We start from the raw sequence: 6567 nt of genomic DNA on the forward strand, positions 1-6567 counted from the left end.
GTGTGTGTGTGTGTGTGTGTGCGTGTGCGTGTGTGTGTGTGTGTGTTTGTGTGTTTGTGGGTGTATTTATATCTAGTTATATAAATATAAATATATATAAATATATATGTATATATGTATCATCATCGTTTAACGTCCGCTTTCCATGCTAGCATGGGTTGGACGATTTGACTGAGGACTGGTGAAACCGGATGGCAACACCAGGCTCCAGTCTGATTTGGCAGAGTTTCTACAGCTGGATGCCCTTTCTAACGCCAACCATATATATATGTGCGTGTGTGTGTATATATGTATATATATATATATACATGCACACATACATCAGGTACATCACTACAGCATGCAGCTTTTCATATATACACACTAGAGTGGAACTTATTTTTCAGCTTTCTAAAAGTTTAGCTCCCGCCCACCCCTATCTTGTTCCAATTAACAAAAAAATCAATCTATGCAAAATTTTAGCTCAATCGAACAACTGCAAGGCGACCTTCATCGATCAGGATATTCTGAAGTTTTTGTCTTTTGTAACTCCTGGGACAAAGACTTGCTTCACAGGTCTTGTTTTCAATCTTGTTTCCAAAGGCCCTCCTCACCAGGTTAGCCCGGTGAGAAGGGCCGCTTCTGTTGCCGTCGACCCGACCGTGCAACAGTTTGTGCTAGATTCTATATTATCAGAAGCACTCTCGGAAGACCCCCACAAGTGACCTGACCTAATATACATATTAGTGAGCTGGCAGGTGAGCTGGCAGAAACGTTAGCACGCCGGGCGAAATGCTTAGCAGTATTTCGCCTGCCGTTACGTTCTGAGTTCAAATTCCGTCAAGGTCGACTTTGCCTTTCATCCTTTCGAAGTACCAGTTACGCACTGGGGTCGATCTAATCGACTTAATCCCTTTGTCTGTCCTTGTTTGTCTCCTCTAAGTTTAGCCCCTTGTGGGCAATAAAGAAATATTAGAGACATACATATATGCTGATTGATAGAATGCGACAGAATTAGACAAACAGATAAACATAGAGATAGATAGATAGATAGAGAGAGAGAGAGATAGAGACAGAGATTGATAAATAGATAGATAAGTAGATAGATAGATAGACAAGTAAAATTAAGGCCATGTTTTTTTTCATGGGAAAGAGGGATCCGTCATGCATAGTCTAAGAACACAACCTCCATTGTACTTTATTTATGACGACAGCAAGAGGTGTGATTTAAGGAGGAGATTTGACTGCTATTTCACACATCCATAACAACCGCAGAGAAATCCTCTTCTCGTTAGCGAGATAACATTTCTCTGTTGTATCTGAAGGGAACATATGTTTAGGCACGCCCTTTTTCAACATTTCAAACAGCCCCTAACAAACTCGGTTGAGTGAGGGGCCGGGATCTGTGGATAATCTTTACAAACCCTCTGAGGGTGTCCTAGCATCGTTATTTTGTTTTAAAATATCTGAAATCTCTCCTATTTTGGCCCCTAAATGCAGTGTTAATTGCCATATAAAACAGGTATTAACAGGCAACTGATAAACCCTTAGGGAGCAAAGAAGCTTGTTACTAAAAACAGGGACCCTTAAATCTTTCAGCCCTTATTTATGAGAGTAGAATGTATGCGTGTGTGTGTGTGTGTTGTATGGTCTCCCCCCGTCTCTCTCTTCCCTTTCTTCGCCTTCTCTTTCCCCCTCTCTCTCTCTTTCTCTTTCACACACCCACATACATTCTCTCTTTTTCCATTTCTCTCCCTCTCTTTTCTCTCTCTTACTCTCTCTTCCTTCATTTCATTCTTTCTCTCTCTCTCTCTCTCTCTCTCTCTCTCTCTCTCTCTCTTGCTCCCTCCTCTCTCAGATCTTCCCCCCACACACATACTTTACCCCCTAATACTAAGCAATACGAAACGAAGTCCCAGCTAGATTTGAACTCAAAACATGAACCTTACACCCAACACCCGAACACAAGGCATTTGCTCCGATGATCCACCGAGTTCACAAATCTACAACTTTAGGCTAACTTTAATAACAAGGTTAAACCTGTTGTCGTTCCAGTCGTTACCATCCCTGTTGTTTAACCCCAGGTCAGTCCTGATCCATTAGACCTACGATCAAATACGTTCTGGCCATGCCCATCCCATCTTTTATTCAGACGTAAGTGTATCTAGGACTACATTATCCAATGTGTTGTTGTCGTTTAGCCCCAGCTCAGTGCTGATCCAGCAGACTTATGATCAAAGATGTTCCAGCCATGACCATCCCATCTTTTATTTAGACATAAGTATATCGAGGATTACATCATTTAATATGATCTTCCCGTTGTAAAACAATGTTAGACGTGATTTGATGGAATCTGGCTGTCATTTCTAGCATGTCGAGCGACCATGTAGAGGCAGGTTTTGCCGTTGGCTTCTAGCTAACATGTTCCACTAGAGGGCGGTGTTGTTGTCGTCGCCGCTAGAGGGCGGCGAAGTGTTGATAGGAGTAAATAGAACAAGATGAAGTTAATTACCTCCCCCCACGCCCCCGCACCTTAAAACAACACAAAATGGCGGCGCGGGGGTCGGGGTTGGCTTGAAATGGAACACCTGCAGTAATCAGGGTATCTTAACATAAACGGGTGGGCCGGGTAGATGTTTAGGATGGGGAGTGGAGGTTCTGGTGGCGGCGGTGGAGGCGTGTGTGGAAGTATATCTGTCATTGACACATTACAGAAGCCACAATCAGAACAACAACAACATAAGTTGTTCGTGGCGTTGATGGTATGTTGACGATGGTGGCAGCAGTGGTGGTGAAAGATAGAGAGAGGGGGAGGAAGAGAGGGAGAGGGAGAGTGTAAGATTGATAAATAGACAGACAGACAGACAGATGGATGGATTTCCGTCTACGATATCCACTCACAAGGCTTTGGTTGGCCCCAGGCTGGATGGAGTAGAAGACACCCAACCGAAGGTGCCAGGCAGTGGGACCGAACCTGTATTCATATGGTTAGGAGGTGAACTTCTTGCCACACGGCCACGCCTGAGACGTTTGTTGAGGTCTAAAATTATATAGCCCCAGGTCAGTCCTGATTCAACAGAACAATGATTAAAGACGTTCCATCTGTGACCATCTCGTCTTTTATTGAGACGTAGTGTATCTAGGACGACAGTTATGTGTTCGTTGGTGTTGAAATGATGAGGCGTGATTGGTGGGACAGCAGCTGTTACTTCTAGCATATCAAACGACCATTTCGTGGCAACACTCGCCATTGTCGACAATAGGGGTAAAGAGGGGAGGGGTTGAAAGAATTGTGGGTAGATGTGTGAGTGGGGAGTAGAGGGGAGGTAGGTATCACGTGACACTATCAATTTGGAATGTTGTGGAAATCCACTTGTTGCTGTCTGTCAGGAAATGTATCTTCGTTCCTCCCCGTATCTGTCCGTCTGTCTCTGCGTGTGCGCGGATGTAGGTAAAGCACGCACGCACGCACGCACACATACACACATCGAACATACACATACACACATACACAAACTCATATATATATATATATATATATATATATATATATATATATATATATATATATATATATATATATATGCGCGTATGTGTGAGTATGTATGCATGAATACACACACATGCATACACACAAGCACACAAACATGCACACGTACGCATATACATACATACAGATACACACACACACTCATACATACGCACATATACATATATATGTACATTTTTTTCTCATGTTAAGATGTCGGAAGCTGAAGGTAGAAGAGATTGACCGGAAGTTATGTTATCTTGAAAGAGAGAGACATGATAAGGAGATGATGGTGGTGGTGGTGGTGGTGCTGGTTTCGGTGATAATATTGATGGTGGTAGTGTACTGATGAGCGCTGCGCCACCTGTTGGCACTCATCATGTAGGAAGTCACTGTCTATCTAGGAATGTCCTTCGAGAATGTACCATCCCATCGTATTTGTCGTTTGTGGTGTTGTTGTACAGCCTCATGTCAGTGCTAACATAGTGTATCTAGGACTACATCATTGTATGTGACTAGAAGTGAATTCTTCCAGTTGTGCAATGAAAGCGCCGAGGGACACTCGGGGCTCTGATAACCAGGTTCGAGAAATATGCCGGAGAAATTGCAACTATCATGAGGGCAAAGCAGGCCGCGAGGGCTGCTCTGTTGGGGGCAGCTGGGATTTTGAGAGTGGTGCTGGTAGAGAGTGATGCAGGTAGAACTGTGCTATAAGACCTTCACGAGAGCAATGAACAGGTCCTTAACTAGCACAGAGGACTGGATGCTGTGGCTTGTGTACAAACACGAAAGCCACAAAAAAAAAAAAATCTCATTTTATTGTCGAGGAAGATTGCAAATTCGCAAGGGAACTTGGCATTAACCCTGAAATAGTTGAAGAACCCGAAACCACTGCTACAAAACACGCAAAATGGGTCAAGCAGACTGCAAAACGGAACGGACAGAAACAAACGGAGGAGCGATAGAGCCAGAAGCCTCTGCATGCACAGTATATACTACGAAGTCGAAATGCTGATGTAGATCAAACAACAACCTATCAGTGGCTGAGAAGTTCAAGACTGAAAGCAGAGACTGAAGGCGCCACAAGTCCAAAGCTTGTTCACAAAAACTACCAGGCTAACGTTCTTCAAAACGGTTTTGATCCTAAATGCAGATTCTGCGGCACATTTGACGAAACAATAAACCAACTATTTCCGGATGTCCAACGAATACAAAACTCGTCACGATAGCGTAGGACAGTATTTACATTGGAAAATATGTAAACACTACAAAATCGGCACTCCTGCTTACTGGTATGAACATTATCCTGAGCCAGTCGCTGAAGGTCACTATAATCTGAGATTTTCCAGTAAACACTGATAAAACGATCCAGGCTAATCGACCAGACATAATTATTAAAGCCAGGCAAGAAAATACTTGTAGACTAACAGATATAAATGTTCCCACTGATAAAAGTGTATCTGTAAAGGAATTTGACAAACTTAGTGAATTTAAGGACCTGGAAATAAAATACAAAAAAATGTGGCATCTTAAAGCAAAAACTGTTTCTGTTATTGTAGATGCTCTAGGTATATTAAAAAGAAAGGGGGCGCTGTCAGAAACATGTAGACAACATCCCGGGAGAGCCATGTCTCAGAGAAATCCAAAAGATTGTGCTGACAAGTATGGCCCACATCCTTAGAAAAACCCTATCAATTTAAATAGTGTTTTATTACATGAAGATATTTCGCTACTGCCCCTGCCACTTCCCCTCCCCAAGCTTTCAGTCATACTGTAAGCACTTCTTATCCTTCACTCGCCCCAGGACGCTGGTTGTGTCTCGGCAAGTGATTGTAACAGACATGCAGATTAAAAATAAATAATAATAATAATAATAATAATAATAATTAATTCGTTTTAACATAATAATAATAATAATCCTTTCTACTGAAGGCACAAGGCCTGAAATTTGGCGAGAGGGGACTAGTCGATTAGAGTGACCCCAATGTTTTACTGGTACCTAATTTACCGACCCCGAAAGGATGAAAGGCAAAGTCGACCTCGGCGGCATTTGAACTCAGAACGTAAAGAGCGGGAAGACATTCTGAAAGGAATTTCCTTCTGACGTGCTAACAATGCTGTCAGTTAAGTTACAATGCCAGAAATTTGTTGGCTGGGTTAGCTGAACAAATCGACTCTATTACTCGATTCTAATATTAATAACTTTACACACAGAGATCAATGTAAAAAGCCAGATATTGTTATCAAGAACCACCAGGAAAGCACGTGGCCTCCCAATCGAAGCATCAGTTTTAAAAGATGAAAATGTGTCTCGCATATAAACAGAATAATTAACGAGATTAGAAAAAAAAAACGATCTGGAAATAGAGATAACCAGAATGTGGGTGCCTGAAGATGGAAAAATCCCTGTAACTAGGTGCATTCTCATATATATTTATATGATAAACTTCTGGAAAGTTTCACAGATTTTTGCTGTTCCAGTGATGGATTGAATCTGTAGTCTTCGAATTAGCTTTCTCCTTTCCGATTTTGAGAAGCCTAATTTCTCAAGACTGGTATTTAGGCATGGAGAGATGGATGTTTGTGAACTTGTTTGTGGGAAGCGCCCCAGTAGAATCAAAGACTACATTCGTATATATATGCACATGTGCATACATATAGCCATCGGTCAATAGATCGATCCATCCACCCATACAGCCGTCTATACATACATACATACATACATACATACATACATACATACATACAGACGTGATGACGATAATTGACGAGAAGAAGAAGAAGAAGAAGAAGAAGAAGAAGAAGAAAAGGAGGAAGAAGAAGAATGGAGAAGAAGTAGAAGAAAAAGAAGACAAAAGAAGAAGAAGAAAAAAGAAGAAAAAGTAAGGAGAAGAAGAAGAAGAAGAAGAAGAAGAAGAAGAAGAAGAAGAAGAAGAAGAAGAAGAAAAAGTAAGAAGAAGAAGAAGAAGAAGAAGAAGAAAAAGTAAGGAGAAGAAGAAGAAGAAGAAGAAGAAAAAAAAGAAGAAGAAGAAGAAGAAGAAAAAAAAAAGAAGAAGAAG

At 41.6% G+C, this 6567-nt stretch overlaps 1 protein-coding gene across 1 annotated transcript in view; it reads right to left on the minus strand.

The window, feature by feature from the left end:
- Positions 1–6567, minus strand: part of LOC106873411 (uncharacterized) — a 52645-nt gene that overhangs the window by 38361 nt on the left and 7717 nt on the right. The gene's annotated exons all lie outside the window — the stretch shown is intronic.

The sequence above is a fragment of the Octopus bimaculoides genome, chromosome 28 (assembly GCF_001194135.2).
Source record: "Octopus bimaculoides isolate UCB-OBI-ISO-001 chromosome 28, ASM119413v2, whole genome shotgun sequence".
Taxonomy (NCBI): Eukaryota; Metazoa; Mollusca; class Cephalopoda; order Octopoda; family Octopodidae; genus Octopus; species Octopus bimaculoides.